This window comes from Mustela nivalis (assembly GCF_964662115.1).
Source record: "Mustela nivalis genome assembly, chromosome: 6".
NCBI lineage: Eukaryota > Metazoa > Chordata > Mammalia > Carnivora > Mustelidae > Mustela > Mustela nivalis.
Window position 1 is genome coordinate 44,762,432 of NC_139025.1, and position 23,969 is coordinate 44,786,400.

Consider the following 23,969-nt stretch of genomic DNA (forward strand, 5'->3'; position numbering starts at 1 on the left):
TACATAACATTTAGTTACATGTCTTAAATGGAGAAAGTACAACTGGTGTAAACAGGTTTGGGAACAAACACGTCTCAGTTGTCTACCGATAGCCGAGATCAGGGAAGTGGGAGGGGCCACGAGAGAGCAGCTGCCTCAACCACCGGGCACACAGGCGCCAGGCACACAGGCATCGGGTCTGTGTGCTGGGGGACCAGGGCACAGCCTGGTTGGGAGTGGACCCAGTGAGCTTCTCTGAATCTCAGCTGAGACTCAACCAAAGAAACAGCTAGTGAGCTATTCTCATGCCAGAGAGGAAAAAAACTGACCAGGTTGGCCCTAGGGAAAAACTATAGGCCATTCTCTAACCTGATGCCTTTCTATGGCTTTGAAGGGTTTTCTGTCTGCTCAATTTTTATCTTACATAGGATTGGATAAACTTCCTTATAAGATGCAGTAACACTGCTGTAAACAGAACAGAAATAAAAAGTAGTCATGCTTCTGACCAAACAGAGAAAAACTAAAAAGGCAGAATATACATTGTGTAAGTATATATAAGTATGTGTTGTATTAAGTATACATACTTTAAAACATATATATAAAACTATACATATTTTATATTTATATTCAACTATAATGGTACATATTATGTAAAAACATATATTGTAAATATTTATATTATATTTATATGTAAAGTGTTATTACATATTTATATTCTATATAAAGTACATATTTTTACATATTATTTTTTATACATGTTTTAAGATGTATATATATATTTCTGTATGTTATGTATTCTTATATTCCACTTTTTAATTATACATCTTCTGCCTTTTAGTTACATATATGTGTGTATGTATGTCTATAAGAGTACCTATGCAGGTCTATGGCGTGTGTGTGTGTGTGTGTGCACTTATATGATGGTGCCTCATGAGGTGTGGAGGTTCACACTCTGTCTTAAGATAATTTGACTAAAAGCTTTAATCCCTAAAATTCCAGGTGGATTGAGAAATCGACCTAGTTGCCTTGGTTCATTCATTGGGACCGAAGTCCATCATTTTACTCATCCCAGCTGCTCTCCAGGGTTTGGATAAACTTATTGTAGATGAAAAGTATCTGCAGCTGAATCCAGACTCAGTGTCAAGGGTGCCCACCCCTGATCAGTCACCCACACCAATGTCACTGCTTTGCCACCTTGCAACACTTGCAAGCTGTGAGGGATGGTAGATTGAAAGGGCCTTTATTTAGCACCTGCATTTTGCTTATTTATGATTTATGATTTCCATCCTGCCTGCTTCCGCGGATTGGAGGCAGTTTAGCTCTTCAGTTAAGCCCATTCTTAATCAGTTCAGTCCCTTCTCCTTCATCCTGCTGCGTCCGACTTCAATGGAGTAGTCTTCCCAGTGTGATCAATTAACTCGGACCCCTGTGGTCTGGGCCTTCCACTGAGCAACAAAGGCAGTGCCTTTGCAGAGTCTGTGACCTTTGGATTACTGCCCCAGCGATACAGGAAATTCTGGCAGCCCTTCCCAGGGCATCCCTTTTGGTGTCAGGACTTCTCAGGGGTGGCATGGGGTGTGGAGACCCACAGGCTGTCATCAGTTCCACACCCTGTGCGGAGGGAGCTGAAGAGTGGCTTCGAGGACCTTCCCTGGTGAGGACTTAGGCTGTCAATAGCGTCCCATCTAGCAGGGGTCTCCGTCAATACGTTCAATAATCATACACCCCTTTGTGAGAAATATGAGAATGAGCAAAGCCTCAGTCTCAGCTTCTATGGATGCCCACCCCTCCAGGTTCACCAGTCAAGACTCTAACCAATGGAGCAAAGCATCCACAGATGTTACTTCAATTTGCCATGATCTTCCTGGGCTGAACAGATCACCTAACTTTACTATGCTTGGTTTTTCCATCTAGACCTCCAGTGATGGAAACACTGGTCACCGGCATGCTTCCAGAACCCCAGGGCAACAACTACCATGTGTGGGTCCAGCAAAAGCCCCTGAAGGCTGCTGAGCCTGACAGCTGCTCCTATCTGACCCCCTGTTCAGGCACCCAACCCCTTGCTCCTGGCTTTTTGTTGCCAAAATGGTAGCCGCTGTTGGAGTCTTTGGGAGTGACCCGTGGCCATGGAAGACCATGCAGCTAGCTCGCATGCATAAGGAACGAATCCATGACCCACACTAACAGATTCATGAAGGACTGAGGTTAACGAAAAGACAGATGATCCACATGCTGGTCTTGACTGGAATGGAAGCAAATCACAGAAGAGGAACCTCTGGGCTAGATTCCCCAAGGGTCTACCTCAGTGGTCCATTCTTACCTGCTACTCAGCGGTCTGTCCCAACCACCTGGCGAACCAGTTACAGACTTAGAACATGCTAGACATGCCAAGGGCAGGGCTTTGAACTCTTCACGAATAAAATGACAACAAAACAATCTATAGCCTCTATTTTATGTGTCTGAAGATAGGTATGTAAAATTTTTATTCTATATTATATTAATCTCAGAAGTCAAGGCAAGTAAATGCAGATCCATGTTCTGGGTATAAAAATGCATGTAGATCAAAAGAGAATCCCACTTCTCTCTCCATGAAGCACTTCCAAATGCTACCCTTGTGTGGTCTCATTATGGAAACCTCACTTGACAGTCGCGATGACTAGCATGTTTTCCGTCACTGGCAGACCAAGGTGGTGCCTCCCGTTGTTGAGCTGCTGTCCCCCTGGACTGTGCTGCTTCAGTCCTGGGACTTATGGGCCCCCAGGTTCCTGCTCTCACAAACTCTCTAGGAACACTGCTCGGCCACAGAAGGAACTTTCTCCTGTTCTTTGCAAACAGAAGACACCTGTGGCAAAACTTATGCCGGGGCAAATGTCCTGAGAGAGCAGTAGATGACAGTGTGACAGCTGCCTGGGCTTATGTCCCCAGCCTATCACTTTCCAGAACAAGTTATCTAGTTTCTCAGAGGGCTCTTGGTTCCGTCTGAATTAGGAAGAAAATAAAAATAATACCTACATCCCATATTCCTATAGGGATAAAAGGAATGAAGGTGATTTGAGAACAGCATGGCACCATACAAAGAAGAGTTTAGATACATGGTAGCCTAGAAAATTAGACTGGCCAAGACCCTGGGACCAAGGGAGGGAGACTGACAAGAGGCTCTAGAGTGGGCCTGGCTCATTTCTCTACTTCTCCTTCCCAGCTCCAAGCACACACCCTGCCCCCTCCCCGGTGGTGACAGCAGGCCACCTAAGCTCCATCCCAGTGTGTTGTTATACAGGGAGCTGAGGTTGTCTTAAGCATAGTCCCAGGAAGTGACGCAGCAGCAGATAGTTTCTAAAGGACATCTTCAGAGCCCAGAGATAGCCAGAACTCTGACAGTTGGGCTCCATGATTGTTTTCAGGTGCTATGTTCTACTTCATGACCTCTATCTCCCATTCATCTTTCTTTCCCTAAAGCACCAAGTAGGGCATCCCCAGGAATGAGAATGAGAACAGGGATAGGGATCCATCAGTTGATTATTCATGGTCCAGATAAAAGAAGGGCCATAAAAGAACCAAATGCCACCACCAAAAAAAATCCCCCCCACAAAAAGTTTTGCTAACAGCCCTGAAAAGAATGGATACCACCCAGGAAGATGGCAGGCCTCTCAGGCCCTGTGAGACTGAGTTCCTGATCATGACATATCTCAAATCGTCAAAGGTCTGTGGAGATACTGATCCTCTCACACCTCGAGCAGCTGGGCATAGCCTGAGGCAGCTGGGTGACACCAGCGTGCTGAACAAATGTTAGCATTCTCCATGTTCCTGATCATCTAAGGGCCCCAAAACAGCCACAGCAATGCGGAACTGCAATCCCAAATATCTCCTCTTCATAATACAAAGAGCCAGAGCTAGATAGGATACTTGGCTGCCCCATTTCATCTATTTCCTGGCTTGATTCTCCTCTATGACATTAGGCCCTCTCAAGCAGCCTGTGAACAAGGCAGCCACAATTTACAGGTGCATAAATGGGGCCTTCGAGAAGCCCAGTGACTTACCCAGTGACACTGGGGGCCTCTGAGCACCAGCCTGGCCCCAATTCTCTCATTCTCTACCTCCTGCACAGCATGTAAACCATAGCCAGCCAGAGGTGGGCCTAATTCCTCAGTCTGACTTCTCTTCTAATGAAAGTCATCTTAGAAGATATGAGAATGGAAACCAAGAGTTAAAAGTAAGGACACTGCAATGGGAAGAGGGTAGAGCGGCTTGGGGGGGAAGGCTGGCAAGATGGAATGAACTTCACCTGGAGGCCAAGTGGATACCACAGTGGAAATCTCATAAACGGCAGGGAGAAGTCCGGCCCCAGGTGATGATGGGAGAGACTCTTGGGGGAAGTGGGGGTGTGGGGTGGCAGTCGGGATTTCACTGTCATAGGGCCAGATGGCTACCCACCCAGAGCAGGAAGTCACACAAGCTTTCAGGAGTGTCAGGATGGAGGCCATCGAGAGATGGAATTTGGCAGTCATTTGCCCAAAGAAGGAGGCCGAAACTCTGGCTCGCTGAGGCCTTGTAGGAGAATACGGCCCAGATCCAGCATGTGAAGGGGTCCCTGAGTTTCCATGAGGAGGTCTGGAAGATCTGTGGCCCCAGGTTAACATTTATAATTCACTGGAGAGCTAAAAAATGACATCTTCCCTTTAAGCTCCTCGTACATTTACATCGTGTGAGTCAGTTAAAGAGTACTCTTGACCTCAAGGTCCCAGAACCTAAAGTTGAACTGCGTTGTTAAAGGAATCTTCATTCTGCAGAGCCCCAGGGTCCTGGGAGGAGGGGGGTAAGGGGGATCTTCTCACCGTGCAATCTTCAGACTAGCCAGATCTACAGAATTGCAAAGTAGAACCCGAAGTGGACATTCTCACCTCCAAGAAATGGGTGGAAAGAAGCCTGGTTCTCCACTGGCTAATTTCAACCGTCCTCACATGGAGTTTCTTAATATTGTCACTTACTCTGTAAGGCTGACTGTCTTCCCGGGGCAGCTGGCCCGTAAGGACAAGCAGGGGGCCATCTGATGTGACTATCCCACCGCAGAGGATGGACAGTGCCTATGCCTTAGCAGAGAACCTGGCACGATTTTGACAGCAAGGCTGCTGTCAAAATCCAGGCAAAAAAACCCTTGACTACAAAGCTAGAAATCGTGCTTCCAGTTGACCTTCCTCTTCCCCTTCAAAAACCTGGCATCTCTCTGAGCCCTCAGCCGGCAGTGAGCAAGCAAGACCCCAATCACACAGTTCATTCTGGCTGCCTTGGAAAGCGAGAAAGGAGTCGGGGAGGAGAGTTGCACCTACAGGGTTAGGAATGCAGCAGAGCAGAGAGGAAAATCTTCCTACAAGAACATCGTGATCATGTGACTTACCGAAGGCAAGTTTTAGCTAATTATCAGTTTCAGTTTCTCATTACACTGCAGATAGGTGGTGGGCGGACTAATTTGTTTCAGTGGCCAAGGTACCCGGAATATTTTATAATAAAGTATTTTAATGGCCGATAAGCGTCACTGTAAGTTTGGTGAGGAAATTGAAAAGTGCCCAGACTATAGGTATTAGACACACGTGTAAGAGTAGATAGAATGCTTACATTCTTATAAAAGGCACCCTAAATTCTCATCAATCTGGCATTGACTTCCACTGGAAAACAGATGTTAGGTTTCTTCAGGGAAAGGAGAAATGGCCAAAAAAATAAAAAATAAAAAATCACATTATCTGTCACCTTGCCTTGTGGGCTTGAGAAAATAGGAGAAAGTGCATAAAAAGCTAGTCCCAGAATCAGCTTTACTCTAATCCTGGCTACTTATTTTAGTAGCAAATAAGTATTTATGTGCAAATATCTCAGCATCTTGTAGTGTCTCAGCAGACAGGTTCATGTTTGACTTACCACGAGTTAGGGGGCATCTCCTAATACCACCAACTAAGGCAAGTCCAAGCTCAAAGGGGAAAAGCTGGGAAGGGGTGACCTAGGGAAGTCCCACTGGGATGGATCCACCTCACCAAGAACAGAAGCTTCTCTGAAGGAGCACCTTGGGGAGAAAAGCCTTGACAGCTTCAAAGAGCCTCTCCATGTCAACAGAGACTAGCCAACCAAAAACGCGATCAGTAAAGAACAGTCTCAACAGAGTGACAGGATATGAAAATCTACTGAAACGATGAAGGGTGAAAACAGAAACCATAGATTTTTGGAGAGGTGAACTCTATAGGAAGGGAATCTGACTTTTTAGAATCTATAACCCTGCCCATTTGATTTTTATCCATTTTCCATGTCCACCACAAAACTAACTTCCTCAATAATATAAATAATAAATAATTGCTGATCATTCAGATTATGCACCACTCTAAGCACTTTACCTGTTTCAACTCCTTTCCTTATCAAAACAAATGGCAAATTGTATTATAATTATCTCCATTTTACAGAAGACAACATTAAAGCACAAAGAGATCAGGGATGCTTGGGTGACTCGGACTGCTAGATGGCCAGCTCTTGATTTTGGCTCAGGTCATGGTCTTGGGGTTCTAGGATGGAGCCCACGTTGGGCTCTGTGCTCAACAGCGAATCTGCTCGAGGATTCTTTCTCTTTCTCCCTCTGCTCCTACTCCCATCCTGGGGGGCTCACATGCGTGCGGGCTCTCTCTTTCTCTCAAATAAATAAATAAATAAATCTTAAAAAGAAAAGGCAGAAGGAGGTCAAATAAATTGCCTAATATCACACACCCAGTAGGAGGCAATGCCTAGATTCACACCCGGCCACTCTGGCTTCAGAGTCCTCTTAACCATTATACTTCAGTGTCTTTCAATGAAGAGGAACATCCAAAGGAAAGGGGGAAAACTGTACGAGTGAAATAAAATGGGCTCTACCTTAAGCTTGCTGGAACACATTCAGTGAGTACATTCCTACTGCTTGGATTCTGTGTTTTCCAAGGAAAGTGAACACAGTGATTGCCTCACCAGCATCCATCCCAGCTGAACCCCACTATGGGAAGGACATGGGATTTGGGCAGACCAATCGATTGATTGGTCTGAAAAAGCCTATCTTCTGTTTGCAGACAATGAACTGTATTTTTATGTATGGGTTAGCCGCCTGAGAATTTGGGAAAGGCAAGTCTTTCCTGACTGTCCATGAGACTACTGATGAAATCATCCTCAAGATCTGGGTAGCTGAAGATCAGACCCTACTTTACAAGGAAAACAAGCTCCACAGAACAGTGTCCCTTGAAGACCAAACTGAAATAGTCATCATGAAATAGCGCCCTTCACTTTTCTAGGAGAGAATAAAAACAAGCATCATTTACTCAACGCACACCATATATGTGCCAGACACTGATGCGTTGTGCTCCCTGTGCTGTCCTTCATGCATCCTTTGGTCCTCTCCCTAGAGAGATAGGCTGGGGCTTCCCAGCCCCAGAGTGAGGGCTGTGGTTCCAATGCATCACAGACCAACACAGCTTCTGGGACAAACTTCATGCTGGCCTATGGCTAAGTAAGAGAAACACAATACAATACAATAGGGTTTTTTCCAGAAGCTGTATGTGTGTGGTATAGAGGACTGTCCTTTATTATTTTTTCTTTTTTAAAGATTTTTTTTTTTTTTTAATCTGAGAAAGAGAGAGAGTGTGTGAGCACAGATGGACAGGGGGAGAGGGGCAGAAGGAGAAGCAGACTGCCTGCTGAGCAGGGAGCCTGATACGGGGCTTGATCCTAGGACCTGGAGATCATGACCCGAGCCAAAGGCAGATGCTTAACCCACTGAGCCACACAAGTGCCTGAGGACTGTCTTTTATTCTGAGATTATATTCTTCCTACTTCTGGTGTTAAAATATCTTTTCTTTTATGAAAGGATTGTAACATTATATGACAATTTTGCTCTTACTGTTTTTAACATCCTAACTTCTCCAGATAAAAGCTAACAATCTTATGTTAAGCCTCTCGGTTAAAAAAAAAAAAAAAATTGTTAGATCATAAAATTCCAAAGTGTGGGGTCACTGGCCCAGGAAGCTGATAGCCTGGATTTTGTCCGACCTCAACCACAGGGGGAATTCAGGAAACAAAGAGAAAATCCCAGATTCAGAAAAGTACCTGCACTGCCAATGTCTTCCTTGCTAAGCTCCTATCTGACCTCTAGTTACTCCCTGGGTCCCCAGTGGCTGCTACCAGTAGGAATTCCCTATCCTTCCTGGCCAAGCTGACATGCTGGGCAGAGTTCAGGACACAGCTTTAAATGTGGTTTCCTGATTAACAGAGAGACTCCAGTGAGGCAGGAAGGAGTTCAAGCTCAAATATTATATGTCATAGTCATCTACCGGCTCTTAGGAATGAATACATCCACAGAAATGGCCTGGAGCAAAATACCATTCCTGAGAAAATCCCTAACAACCCAGGGAGGGACTCCTGTGACTGCACTCCATCTTTTGTGTCTTCTTTTCACAAGAAAATGGCACATGAAAGACTCCATTCCCTGAACACACATTTACACAGAAAAATATTTAAGAAGGCTGATGGTGACTAAGAGAAATGAGTGCTAAAAAGAACTAGGCATCACATCTATATGACTTTCTGGCTAAAAGGGGTAAGAGGAGAACCCCAAAACAGAAGATGGGGTCATTGGCTTGGCTCTACCATTAAATTGCCCTTGAATCTTAGGAGAAATCACTCTCTGCCCTTCTCCTTCCTCACTTGCCGAAGAAGATGTCTGGTCACTCTCGAACCTCACATTCTCTGGTTCTATTCGCTGTCTGGAGCAAAGAGTGAAGTACCCTCATGAATCAAGAAGGACACCAAGAAATAACATGGAAAGGAAACATGGTGCGTTTCCAGGGGCATCTCCGGGGAGGGGTCTCCCCAGAGTGAACTCCCAGCCAGAGCAAACGTAGTGGCCCTACAATGCTGAGAGCAGGAAAGAGAAAATAAGGAAAAGAGCGGGAAGAAATGAGGAAGGGTGGGGTCCAGGGTGCACCTGGGTGGCTCACGTCATGATCCCAGCATTCTGGAATCGAGCCCCACATCGGGCTCCTGCTTCTACTTCTGGATGCTGCTCCCCCTGCTTGTACTCCCTCTGTCTCTCTCTCTGTCAAATAAATAAATAAAATCTTTTAAAAAAAGAAAGAAAGAAAGAAGGAAAAGAGGAGGGGAAAAAAATCAGAGAAAAGGCAGGGCTTACAATAAGTGTGATCCTTTGAATAGAGAAAGCTGAAAACAGGAAAAGTGAAGAAGAGTAGAGAAAGAAGGGGAAGAAAAGACCAGACCCCTCTGTCTCATTTTGGATAGCAATAGAATTTCCTAGCTCTTCTACCATCCACACACCAAAAACGTCACCAGATGTGAGGTCCCGCGGCATTCTGCCAAATTAAATAGAGAAACGCCTCACTCTTCTAGAGAACAATATAGTACCATTTTCCATAATATAGCGAAAACAGAGGCGGCCCATCTGTCCACAGATCTGACAGAGAAAAGAAAAAAAAAAAAAAAACCTCCACAAAAGGTCTATAACCTTTAGGGGGAAAAAATGATTCTAGGCTGAGCTCTCCAGATATAGAACATTTTGATTACAAAATAAAAACTAGGTCAATAAGATAATGGACGTGATTTAAATGAAAATCACAGTATTTGTAATGGGCTAAAAATGGTATCAATATTACTGCAGAGAAGGAATATAATTAAATGTATTTTTACACAGCAGCTCCCCGCCCCAGCCCTACAAATCCCAGCCCCGCCACCAGTATTCCTCCACCTCATCGGAGAGGAATGTGCTGGCGTGCCCCAAGTTGGTCTGAAGAATGCAGAGTTTCCGTACTCCTTTAGAAGATCCCAAATGACACTGGTTAGCTACATTCTTTCACTTTTAGATCACTGTTATTCATTTATAAAGCAAAGAAATGGAAAGGTTAGGGACTGGACCACTTCATTCTTTCACGATTTCTGCTCTATGGACAGGAAACATGCAGAGGGGAGGTGTCAGTGCCACAGTCCTCTCAGGCCGAGTGACCCAGGAATTCCCCACCATCCTAGGAGGGGAACAGAGATCCTAAAAGGTTTCGCTCAGGCCAGGAATTAAGATAAAGGGTGGAAGGGCCAATTTCTGGTTTTCTTCCTACAACTTGAGCTGTGACCTTGTGGATAAACTCTAACTCTGGGGTGTAATTCATCTTCCAAGCCCTCACAAGGGGAAGGGGAACAAAGAGAAGCGAGATGAATGAGCCATAAGGAATTGTGCACTGGGTGGTGACTTGGTGGCAACTAGCGGGCACAGAAGGGCTGCTGCGGCACCTGCCTTTGCCTGGATGTCCACATAAAAGCCTGGGACTCTGTCTACAAGAAACAGTCAATGGTCCTTCCACATTCAGGCTGCTTTCAGGGGTCACAGACTCCTGATTGAGATTAAGTAGGATTACTCTATGATAACTATATTATCGCTTTAGAATATATACATACACCCACAGGCACACGAACAGAGCATTCCTTATGACAGAAGGCCACGTCAATATTGATTTCATGGAAATCACAGAATATGGTATTTGCCTGAGAACATACCATCGTCATCATTCTGAAGAGACTGTTTTCTCAAAATCTCTTTGTGGGTAGCGCCCATTGACTAAAAAGTCTTTTTTACAAGAATTAACTCTTTAATATGTTTCGATTCCAACACCCTGGCCACAAAGGGCAAGGCACTCGTTTACCCTTAGACAGCACAAGCTCACTTCCCATGAAGAAGATCTGTGAAGTGACAAGTGAACTTGCCCAACAAAAAAGAAGTAGAGAACTTAGTTATTTGACGTTACGACTCCCGTAACATTGAACTCCTTAAGGGCACTGAAGTGTGTCTGTAAAGTATCACTCCGTTACTGCCCACTTCATCCTCTCTTTACTTTGAGCATCAGAATACAAGGTATTTCAACAAGCAGCAAGTGGACAGACACCCTCACACCACGAGCCCTTTCTGTAAGTGACTTAAGGAGCTCCGAGCCACTGGTATTCTCAGTCAAGTGAAATAAGTCACTATAATAGGCCTTGAGGAATTCTAAGCCAGCAGAAAGGCCAAAAAGTTAAGGATCATCTGAGCTCATCCTATCACTCTCAGGGTTGTTCTTATTTATAGTTCCTTCCTATCACCAGGGCCTCCAGACCATGAAACAAAAATAGTGAAGCAAATGTGTGGCGAGGGTCACTGCAGACGAGGCAAGATTTCTGCGCGTATCCACAAAGCGTGGCACTCGGTTCTCTGCAGACAAGCAGTCTGTCAATCTCGTTTATACTCTGACCTTCCATGACCTCGGTTGGGAGATCCTAAGAGGGGTAAAAGAAAAGAACCAAAAGGTCAAGCGAGTAAAAAACACTGAAAGAATGCTCACTGCAAGCGTATGATATGGGGCACGCCTCTGTCCTAGGAGTGTGGTGGAGGGAAAATGGATTATTTATAGGGGAAGAGAAACAAGATGACAAAATAAGCTCTTGACAAAGAGGACAGAAGCTTATGTTTGGAAAAGCTTCATGGGGCGGGGTGGGGCGGGTGGCGGCACTGGTGTTCTTTGTACTGTCACAGGGCAAACGTGGTCTGGCCATGACTTTGGCAGATTTGGGCTTCTTGCAGGGAGGAACCAGCTGGGGGCTGGGGAAACTGGTGTTTTTGGAGAAAGAGAAACAGCTGCTTGAGCATGAATGTCGGAAGGAAGTCCTCTTCCCTACTGCCAACCCACAAGACATAAGTATAATCCAGTCGCGGGAGCTACTATAATGAGACAAAGGGGGACAAGATTGAGTCACTGCTGATCAGTGGCCCCGGACCTCTGACGATGGGACCATGCCAACAAACACACGAAGGGAAAAAGCACGAGCCAATGACATGGGGATCCCTGTCTCGAAATAGGACTCAAGGAAGAAATTCTCATTTTATCTCCTCAAGCAGCTATTAATTACTTATACAGGTTTGGAAACAGGATGGACTGATGAATCATATGCAATGTTAAGATTTATCTATAAACAATATGTAAACCCTCTATTCCAAGCCTTTGATCTGGTAAAAGTGGGGAGTCTGTTTGTCTTAATTTACCTGCATTTGCTTCTCTTCTGTTGACTGTCAGGTGAGAATCAGTGGAGGAGGTAAGTGGTAATTGGAGTGACAAGACCTTTCTCTCTGGAGTAACCATTCCCTTAGTAAGAGTTCTCAGTAACCCCTTCCACTGCCCTTATTGGTCCATTAGAAGCCAACAACTATAATAGAAAACCTTGCTTTTTTAAATAGCAAACATTCTTATGGCTAAAAGCCTAAGTAGACCAGAGACAAGAATAAACTAGAATACCGAATATTTCAACACTTGGCCATTTTAATGGGAAAAAATATGAAGTACACATTTCCATGTAAATGGAAATCCTACATTTATAAAAGCAGGCAAGATGATTACGTGTGACAAATACTTATAGGCAAATGAGAAAAACTAGCAAAAAGTTCCCTCTTCTAAAATAAACTCCTCTTTTTTCAGCGCACAATTCTCCTAAATTCTGACATTTATGCTTGCTTGAAAAAACAATTTAAGTCAACACTTCCCACTCTGTTATTCAACCCCGAGGCATAAAAATTTGATTAAATAGCCTAAAAATGCCTTCGTGCACAAGGAGCAGGCAACAACTGGCTTATACCATGACAAAGTCAGGCTATAGCTTGACTTCTACCCAGGTGCTCTGTTGGAACCCTCCTAAATCCATTGTCGACTTTTGCTTTCCCTGCCTTCTCCCTTCTCTGAGAACATACCAAAGCCTCCCAGCGTGGGCTTTCTCCCAGTGATTGCCACCACACTACACCAGCCTCTTGAAAAAACACCTGGTCTGTTTCAACAACACCATAACCAGAATGGCAAGTTCTCCCATCCCCCACCCCCTGGGTCAGCACCTCCATTCCAAAACAGGATCTTGTAACTTCACACTTCCTAAAATCTCTGTCCCACTCTTGAATACTCTGGCCACTCAGCTTCTCCTTCTCTTCTGGTTCCTTCCTTCCCCCAAAGACCTTAGCAAATCATAACTCATCAACTCATGAGACAATCCAAGATCACATGTTCAACTGCTTCCTTGACAGCCTCACTAGGATGTCTAGTAGACATTTCTAGCTTACTATGTCCAAAACAGAATTCTTGATTTGGAGTTGTAAACCTGGCACTTCTTCAGAGTTCCCCATAGCAACAAAGGACACTGCTCAACTGCTTAGGGCGAAATCTGAGAATCACTCCTGACTCCCTCGACCACCACCACCATATGTCTCATCCAACAACAACTTCTGTTGACTCTGCTTTGAAAATATCTCTCTGCAATCCAACCACTTGTCTCCATCATGGCTACGTCAGTTTAAGCCATCAGTCTCTCTCACCTGGCGTACTGTAGTTACCTAACTGAGCTCCCAGCTTCCACACCTACTCTGTTACTGAAGTCTGTTCTCTGGACCCCATTCAGAGGGGTCATTTACAAAGCACAAGAAAACTCATGCTCCTTCTCGAACTGTCCGAATGCCTCCCATCATACTTAGAATACCGTCCAAAGTTATATAAGGACTAGATGACCCCTAGTAGCCCCGTAACCTACAAGGCTACCTCTCCAACTTTATTTCTAACCACACTTTGCCTTGTTCTCCCGATTCCACTCACACTGACTTTCCTACTATTTTTTAAAACACATAAGTCTGAATATTATCTGGGTGCATGGATTACATGTTATCACTATTCAAATGCTAAGTCTGTTTATCCACCTACACCTGCTCTCTGATACATCCTCAGGATACACACTCTGTCTATAAGGCATCTGAAGCTAGATGTTCCTATGCCAACACAAATGAGACATTGCAAAAAGAAGCCGTTTTCCTATCACCAGGGTGGAAACCTTGAGGCAGCTGCCAACCTCCAACCTCCACTCTACTGTCATCCACCATCAGTCACAGACCAAACCCTGCCATGTCCCCTACCCCGGACACATCACCTTGTCCCTTTCTTCTTCCTCCCTGAATTTAGAGTTTTGTGTCTGTCCCGATCTATCTCATGTCTGAAATCCCACGCCTCTACTTGTCGCTTATCTTCCTCATATTGCTATCCGAGTGTCCTTGCAGAGGGCAGACAAGGACTTCTTTCTATACCCGAGTTTAAGTCCACACATGTCAGCCTCCATCTCTGCCTCCCACCACTTAAACTTCCTATTGCCTTTTACTGTTCCTATGCTGTCCAGTAATGACAGCCACTAGCCACACACGGCTCTTTACACTACAGTGAGCTAAAATTTAATACAACCCAAAATTCAGTTCCTCCACTGCACTGGTCACCTTTCAAGGGCTCAAGGGCTACACGTGGCTGGTTGGGGACCCTGCTGTACATTTCCATCTTTACAGATAGTGCTACTGGGCAGTGCTGGAACCTATCCCCTCTGGAAAATTTACTCACCTCCCAAAGCAGACCTTTCTGTGAGAACAAATCCCATAACCAAGGAGCCCTTTCAACCTATTTTTGTCAAAACCTCACGCTTCAACATTAAGGAGCTCCTGATACAGTCTTCTCTGCAATCCACCCTAATTTTAAGGGAAGGATAAATACCATACCCTTTGCCCTAACACACATAAACATGACTTTCCTTTCACAAAAGTTCTTTTCTGTGCAAATATTTGCATATTACTATTCAATTTTTTTTCAGTGTTTGATCAGATCTGCTCTTCACTGTCTGCTCAATAGCGTTAACTATTTTAGACTGAACGCCCTTGCAGGCAAAACCAATATTTAATGATGCCAAGTATAGGAAGCTCTTCAAAAAGTGTGTTTTTAATAAGGGTGAGAGCGTAGTGGGAAAGCACCTATGCTTCGGAATTACCCTGCTCTGAGTTCCTGTCCTGATCCTTGCTAGCCATTTGGATCTTGGGCAGGTTCCTTAATCCTTCATTCTCAGCTTAAACATTCATAAGACAGAGAACATGGGGTTGTTGTGATAATTGCATGGGATCGAGCCCATAAATCTCTTAGCAATCGCTGATACATGATGATCACTCATTAACGTCAGCTGAAGATATCAATGATTTTAGTTAGTTTTACACAAAATAAATTTAAATAATACTTGAGGGGGTTAAAAGCCTGATGAAAAAGAAATCATGAATGCAAACTGCTCCTCTTACTGAGTCAAGTGAGTGTCTTCAGATACAATGTGATGGATATTACTTAAGTATCAAACGGTGGAAAATATGTACCAAAGTAACATAAATTTGAGCATTTCTGTTCTGCTTCTTGTGTAAAAACTGCATAGAGTTTCCAGTTCTTTGGAAAATTTTCTTCAGGAACAGTGGAACCTTGCTTGGCAAGTTGAAGAACTTTCCATTAGTTAAATGCAAGAAGGATGATTTCATTTTAAAAGTGAAATGTGGAAAGTAGTTAAATGGGCAGGCTATAACTAATCATACTAGTCTTTTAAAAAATCTAAAAAACAAAACAATAATAGAAGAAAGACTTATAATTCAAAGCACATGTGGACATCTTTTTGTATTGATTGCTTCCAAGTCCACATGCTAGTGAACAACTAAAATGAATATACATATTCTACACATTCCCTAATCGCTATCCCCGGTATGGGGCTCAAACACGCGACCCCAAGATCAAGAGTCCTATGCTCTACCGACTGAGCCAGCCAGGCACTACTCCACACATTCAGAGCATGAACTATCTCTCCCTTCCTTCAGTAGTTGAAATTCAGAAGGGGCTGTGTATACTTACTAGCCAAAGCCAGTATATGAATTCTGCCAAACCCGATATCCATCCTTCTCGTTCGATGGCTTCTGAAGGTACTAAGCCCGTGTGGTTATCAAAGTTTGCACCTTGGACCAATAGCAACAGCATCACCTGGAAACTTGCAAATTCTTGGGCCTCACCCTGGACCTACCGCACTGGGAAAACTCTGAGGTTGGGGCCCACCCACGTGCGTTTGAAGAAACCCTCCAGGTGTTTCTAGTGCCAGAGCCTGGGAGGCACACCAGGGGCTGCACCTGGGCCCTCTACTGGAGGCAGCTCCGCAGGGAAGCCGTTAGGCCTTTTCGTGGACAGACTGTATTGAAAATATCTTCAACTGGCTCTCATTTGTTTGGACACGTGATACAGATTCAGCTTCCCTCACTAAGGTATGATCCCCTGATGGGAAAATTAATGGACTCATTAATGACACCAAGCAGAGCCCAGGAAGAGAGGACCCCCCACGGCTCTAAGGCAAGAACAAGTCTTCACAATACCACACATTTTGTCTATCACATTTAGAATGGAGTCAAAATTACATGGCCCTGAATCCTACAGCTTTATAAGAAGACTTACTGACCCACAACGAGACACAGAGGAACGACAGAAAGGTTGGCGGGCTGCGGCTAATTTCCCTTAATGCTTGTTTATTTTTAAATTCGTTTGGGGAAACAAAAGAGTCACAGGATTATATAACAAAATCGCACCAGCTATATGAAAAACAAACAAAAAGTAAAGATACTAGACGCCCTCTTAAGAGGTTTTTCAAAACAGAACACTTCCAAACAGTCTAAATTCTTTTAGAGGGGAAATGGAGAAACATGCTCAACCTCAAATTTTCATCCTTCAAAAGTACTTTTAAGCAAGAGTCACCCTCAGTGACTTTTGTTGTGCTTTTTTAAAAGGCTCTACGACAAAACGGAAGCTTATTTTAATACTTTGATGCTTCCATAATGTTCAGTTACATTTTCACAATTCAAATATTTTCTCCAGCACAGTGCCTTACTCATCTTTCGGTGGCAGGCAATGGAATTCAACATGCATTAATTTAAAGTCTTGTGCTTTTTAAAAGATTTTCTTTATTTATTTGAGAGAGAGTGTGTGTACATGAGCAGGGAGAAGGGACAGAGGAAGAGGGAGAGGGAGAGAATCCCAAGCAGACTCTGTACCAAATGACCGGCTTGAGGAAGGGCTGGATCCCAGAACAGGATCTGAGCCCAAATCAAGAATCAAGTGCTCAACCCACTGCTCCACCCACGCGCCCCTGAACTCTTGTGCTTTTTTAAAAACAGGTTTCGTTTGAAGATCTTTTTATAAGGTGCCTATAGTCATACACTGCTTTTGCAAATAAGAGAATTTAAAGAAACTAGCAGATTCTTTCACAAATTTTTTTAAAAAGATTTTATTTATTTATTTGTCAGAGAGAATGAGCATTAGCAGAGGCAAAGGGAGAAGCAGGCTCCCTGCTGAGCAAGAAGCCCGATGTGGGACTTGATCCCAGGACGCTGGGATCATGACCTGAGCCAAAGGCAGCCGCTCTACCAACTGAGCCACCCAGGTGTCCCTCTTTCACAAATTTTTATCACAGACTTATTGCATAGTTGTATATGAATAGCCAATTTCTGAAAGGAGAAAACAGTAGTAATGTCTGGGCAATGGGACTGGGGTTGAGGGACAGAGAAATAATACTTTTCTTTTCCCCCCTAGATTCTTAAGCCCTATTCAAGCTTATTTTTGTACATATTTTGTAAAATTCTTTTTTTTTTTTTTAAAGGAGGCTATGAATACCCTTTTGTGCCGATACAACATTGAAAGTGTTGCACATATTCTAGTATGGGACTGAGTTGGGGAGACATCTTTAACTTCAGAGAGAATTCAGAGAATTAATATTGAGTTCTGAGTGCCTCCTGAAGCCATGAAGATCTTTTTTTTAAATTTATTTGACAGACAGAGATCACAAGTAAGCAGAGAGGCAGGAAGAGGGTGTGTGTAGGGGGGGAAGCAGGCTCCCTGCTGAGCAGAGAGCCCAATGTGGGGCTCGATCCCAGGACCCTGGGACCATGACCTGAGCTGAAGGCAGAGGCTTTAACCCACTGAGCCACCCAGGCGCCCCTGTAAAATTCTTTTAACTACACTAGGCAGAACTAAAATGAGTGAACTTGAAAGTCATAAATCCATGTTGCCGGACCATTAACCTTTGGCATCCATTTCATTGTCCACCCCCTGATAGCTTTGGAAGCAGTTTCTGCCAACTCTGCCTACTTTGGGGGGCACTGTCTCCAGATGGCAGAAGGCTCTCATCTGGTACAACTCAGTCACACTGCCAATGAAGAAACCGAGGTCCAGAGAGGTTAAAGTCAGTCCATGTCATCAAACTTACCGATACCGGGGCAAGGCTCAGCCTGAGCTCCAGGCCTTCTTGGTTTACGCTCGGTTTGTTTTTGTTTTAATCCTATCATGTTGCCCATCCCATGATCTACACGCCACTCATGCATTAATCTAAGATCTGAATCATCATCACGAAGGTACTAGAGTGTTACACAGACATGATTCCATTAGAACTAAAGCTGGACACTGTAACCGAACCCTGCACCTAGCAATGGTCCAGGCAGAGGACCTACATACAAAGCAGCAGAGGCATAGGGGGCGGTGCTGAAGATCAGGAACTCAGCAGTTTTCTGCCTGAATGTGACTCCTCCACTTAATGACTGTTAAACTTCTTGCACATAACCTCTTTATGCCTTCTTTTTCCCATCAGCAATGTTGCAGTTAAAAAGACTATCTAGGTAGGGAGAGGGTGGTGGGGTGATGGACATCGGGGAAGGTATGTGCTATGGTGAGTGCTGTGAAGTGCGTAAACCCCTGTGATTCACAGACCTGTACCTCTGGGGCTAATAACACATTATATGTTTATTTAAAAAAAAAAAAAAAAAGACTACCTAGCTACTTAATAGAACTGTGACAATTAAATGACATAATAGATGTCAAATTTGTAGCCAAATGCCTGATACATAGTAAGTGCTCAGTAAAAGTTAGCCAACATCAATTACAATTTAAATTATCAAACTAGGCACAATCCAGAACCTTCCACACTAACTCTGGCCGTTTTTTAACGTATTACAGACATAGTACCACCCTAAAATTTGATTGTAAGTGTTTGTCTTTTGCGAAGATCTGCATTTATCCCAAGTTAGTAACCTAAGAAAAGACGCACCTCCCTGCCCCATTCTCCCCAGCACTCAGGGCTGAGTAGCTCGAATTAATGAATGCGTGTGAAAACACTGTGGAATGGCGAAGTCTCCCAAACAAAAGATAGATTTTGTGTTTAGCTTACCCTGAATCATGGCTGGGAGTCAAGGTTTGTTCTCAGCTCTCCTGATCACCCAAACGATTCTGATGGCTTCTCCAGCTAGCTGCCCAAACAAGAACTTGCTCTAACAGGTCCCTCCTGGGCCGGCCAGCCTTTCCAGCCCAGTGTGAAGTCCCAGGCCTGCCCCTCTATTAAAGCCCCCTCTTTTCTCTTTCTTGCTGGTGGAGAGACCCTCTTCTCTAAACCCAAGGTAGGGCGGGGGAGGGGGGAGAAACAAACCACAAAAAACCTGTGAGTAATTTCTTTTCAAATCTGGAGAAGGTAGTTTTCCACTCTTCTCTTGAGCAAAGAAGTCAGTCAAACCCCTGTGACCTCTAACAAAAACATTCTTTGAAGGCACAACAGAATAAGCAATAACTGACAATTTAAACATACCTAGAATACTTTGCCACACATATTTCTCGAGTGTCTTATAACGGCACAAAACTTCAAACAGCAAACCAACCCCTGCCTACCAGCTTAAATGGAAGTCAAGCAATCTAAATCCACTGTCAAGGCATTTCGAGGATATTTTAAAATGCCTGCTGGAAACAACTACAACCTACAGAGAGCTCAGGCTGTAGACCTCTGGGCCCAGAGGACTTCCTAGCTCAAGGCTGGTGCAGCCATAAAAGGGCGGACATTGGCCAGCATCTGGTCTGGCGACAAACTCAAAAAGAACAGCTTTGGATTTTGAAACCAAACACTCAAGGGTGTGAGGCAGGCACTGGCTGTGACCAACAACCGAGCCAAGGAGGCTCGAAGTCAATTCATTTGCAGGGAGTCAGAGCAACAATTACTCTGTGACCTTCACAATTAGGGCAAACAATCCCGAAGGGTGTATTCCTTTTTTGTCTTTCCTATAGTTCTTTTTCCAAATCAGATCTGTTGAAGAGGAGCGCAAGGAAAGTGAGTAGAGCAGGCAATGGAGTTTGTTGGGTTTTTTTTTTAATTGAGATATAATAGACATATAACATTTTATTAGCTTTAGGGGTAAGGCATAATAGTTCGATATGCGTATATATTGTGAAATAATCACCACAATAAGTTTAGTTAACTTCCATCACTGCACATCGTCACAGATTTTATTTCTTGTTCTGAGAACTTTTCAGATCTACTCTGTTAGGCCAGTTCACAGTCTCCACACTGTACATCTCATGCCCGTTACGTCCATGTGGAAGATGTATTGATCTTATAACTGGAAGTGCATACCTTTTAACCATCTTCACCCATTTCACCTAATCCTCCCCCCCCACCCCCGCCTCTAGTAATCACAAATCTGATCTCTACCTCTGAGTTTGGCTGAGTTTGTTTTTAGATCCTACATATAGGGGAGATCATACATTATTTTTTCTTCCTCTGTCTGACTTATTTCGCTTAGCCTAATGCCCTCAAGGTCCATTTGTTGTTGCAAACGGCAAGCTTTCCTTCTTTTTTATGGCTAAATCATATTCCGCTCTACATAGATCACATTTTACCTAAAGGATGGGGATCCTGGAGCAGGGTTCTAACTCTTCCGCTCCTGCCTGTTGTCATATCGGTCTTTACCAAGCTCCTTGTTGATCCAGGGCTTTCTTCTTACTGAATATCTGCCTTCCTGTACAGAGATTAGAGGAACTAAAGATGCGGTTGAATCAGTAAATCACATTGAGACTTTTAAGGAAACGGACTATTTTCCCATAGAGTCCAGGACTTTCCAGCCACATGTTGGGCCCACTGCTGAGCTCCCCATCATCCAGAGGCTCTGGTTGGGCAAGTGACCCCATTTGATACATCTCCTTTTATCTATTAATGCTCACGGACTTAGGATACCGTGTTCAGAAATGTAGGATTTGTTCGTTCGGTTCAAGTAGACTCACTTCTCCTTGATTCAGAATGCTTTTCTCTTCGTCTGACCCTCTGACCCTTCCCTCCCGTCTCCCTCCTCCCCCATCTCCCACCCAGCAACCAGGAAGCTGGATCATTCATTCAACAGGATATTTCATCCCTGTTATTTCAGTGACTAATACAGGCACGTAGCTAGTATTGAGTGAATGTCTGGTGAATGAGCAAAGATTTGCCCGGATTTGGGGCCAGAGTCAATGCCAGATGGCTTCAAAAGGGATTCTTCAACAGACAGTCAATGCCTGACCGATGTGAGGGCAGCAGTTCATGCCAGGTTTGCCACACCGGCCCTTGTTTTTGTGTTGCTTCTCCCCACTTCCAATTCCCCAGCTGTAAACAGTGCCCTCCTCGTGAAATGGGAGCCCTTGTGCTGTACTCCCCAAGCACGACTTTTCCAGCCTACACAAAGCTTTGTCCATATTATCATGACCCTAATCCTCAGCCCTCAATGAGATGTCAGGAAAGAAACCTAGTGAGCAAGTTCAAGCCATAGTACTGGGAGAAGATGAGATAAATGCATTGTAGAGAGAGACTCAGAACTCTCATCTACCTTCCAAGAGCTCAGAATTGAATGACTTCTTGATAAAAGCCCAGGTAGAATATTCAATGTTATTGCTCCTCTACAAACACACACGTAAAGGGGACCCACACAGAAACTACACTGGACTTGGAGTCAGAAGGGGGCTTGAGGGTTGTGTCTGCCTCCAATCGGCTGGTTATCTTAAGCAATATATGTACTCTCTCTGATCTGAAATTTTATCTCATGTACAATGGAGAGCACGATGTCCGCATCTCATAGTGCTGTTACTTAGATTAAGTGCAGTGATATTTATAATGCTGCTTGGTCGAATGAACTGTAGATAAATGAGTGAGTATAGTGAAACAGTGCAGAAAAGAAAAACAAGAAGACTATTTGAAAATCCAGAATTGAGTAGAGAAGAGAAAATTGGCACCATAGGAAATGCATTTCAGAGGAGACCTGGGTTGTGAATTGTAGGGTCTAACACGTAATCATAATATCAAAATGACAAGTGCTCCCTGACGGTAGACCCAGTATATGTCTACAGATGGTGGTGATGAAGGACATGATAATGTCTTTACTGAGTGACGATCATATACCTGGCACTATTCTGAGCACTTTATCTGTTCTATCTGGTTCAATCTGACAATAACCCAATGATGAAGTAAGTAATGTTATTATCCCCATTTCACAGATGAGAAAATGAACTAAGACCCAGACAGCTTAATTCATGGTTAAGTGCAATTCTCCCTGAGCGCATACTTATTTTTTTAGTAGACTCCTGGGAGAGAGGAAAAAAACATCAGGAAGTGAGGGGCGTCTGCACAGCTCCCAGCTCTTGGTTTCAGCTCAGGTCATGATCTCACGGTCATGGGATCGAGCCCCGCACCCGGGCTCCATGCTGAGCAGAGTCTGCTTGAGGTTCTCTCTCCCTTTCCATCGTGCCAGTACTCCCTCTCTCTCTCAAGTAAACAAATCGATTCTTTTAAAAGAAATGAGGACGTGAAAGGAAAGCATTTATTCAGCAGGACTGAAAGGGTGAAGCGAAGAGACGAAAGGCTCAAGACCGGGAGTGGGATGAGGTTAGAGATGCTGGAAGAAACCCACAAGAATCCTACCGGGAAAGACCAAAAGGACATTCTTCATAATGGAAGACAAACTGTATTCTGTGTGTAAGGCGAAGGCCAGTAGGAAGCAAGGAGAATGTAATTGTTAGGAAATCAACAGAGATCATACCATGGCATTTCCCTCACAGCCTGCCCAGTGCACCAGGCACACTAATCAGCAATGTTCTCGTTCTCGGAGGCACGACCCCACTGCTGTGACAGTGGAGGGCTGGGGTCAGAGCACACTGATGAAGCTGCTGCCACCCCAAGAGCCTTGTGCCCGCTCTGAGCCTTCAGCGCCATTCCTGTGAGCAACGACAGGAGGAAGCAGCTAAAGCTAGCTGTCACCACCAGACTGCTAATGAAAACAGTAAGTCTGCAAACAAAACTGCCAACTTCTTCACAATGAAACGACCACCCAGAAGAGAATCAATTCGGAAAAGGGGTCCCTTCCACGGGGAACAGGTTTCCTCAGTGGTGAGTCCCCGAACAGGCTTGTCTTAAGGGACCATCAATCAAAAGGAGATACATACATCCTGACACTGTCTTTGCCGTTCCATAGTCTTCTCCTTCTACATCAGTAATAACTGAATCTGTGTCAATTGGGACTTATCCCAAACACAGATAAGAGATTTCAGAGATCTTTACAGCCAAGAAAAAGAATTTACAAAACCAGAGTAAAACATGGAAGCCCATGGCACAAAGGCTGCCAGGTCCTATTACAAGAGAGGGATGGAGACAGAGGGCGGCGGGTGTGTGGCGGGGGGCGGGGGGGGGGAGATAGAGAAAGAAAACATTTCTGAGGAAAGGGAAAAAAGGCGGTAATCCTGTACTGTGTTCTGTTTGATTGGGGGAAGGCCAACACTAGTCACTCTCTTTCTTGATTTGCTCAGGGTAACAGGTTTTGCATGTGATGATTTAAAAGCACGCGGGAAATGAAATATGTAGGTTATCTTTTTATCAAACACAAATATTCTGCTTTAATTAGCCAGTGCATGCTGGCGTTTTCAGCCAAAATGTATTCTGTCAAAAATAAACACAATTGCAAGGATTTGGCATTTTAAAAGGGAGTAGTAGTTTGTCGATAGCCGAATGCTAAGACCTCTTTATTAACTCGTCAGTGACCCAGATGTGTTACAACCACAACCTGGTAGCAAGTAATTGTGTGTGTGTGTGTTAATCAACACCAATTCGACATTTAAAACATCTAATAAAGGTAGGCAAGTACTAGGCACTGCTGGCATACTGAGGAAATGGAAGCAGTGTGGAATAAACTAACTTGTTTGGAATCCTCAAGCAAAGGAGAAATAATCTAAAAACCCCAGGGTTGAACAAGGGACACAGGTCTACATAGAAATGCTGACACAGTCTGA

General features: G+C 44.2%; 1 protein-coding gene and 1 long non-coding RNA gene across 3 annotated transcripts in view; one reads left to right on the plus strand and one right to left on the minus strand.

Moving 5' to 3' along the window:
• The window catches only part of SAMD4A (sterile alpha motif domain containing 4A), a gene marked incomplete at its 5' end in the record, with an annotated part of 206,401 nt that overhangs the window by 121,295 nt on the left and 61,137 nt on the right, over positions 1–23,969 (minus strand). The window lies entirely within an intron of this gene.
• On the plus strand, positions 160–2,415 carry LOC309866954. Its single transcript, XR_014312895.1, has 2 exons — positions 160–523; positions 1,894–2,415. It is a non-coding gene; the product is annotated as an uncharacterized lncRNA (long non-coding RNA).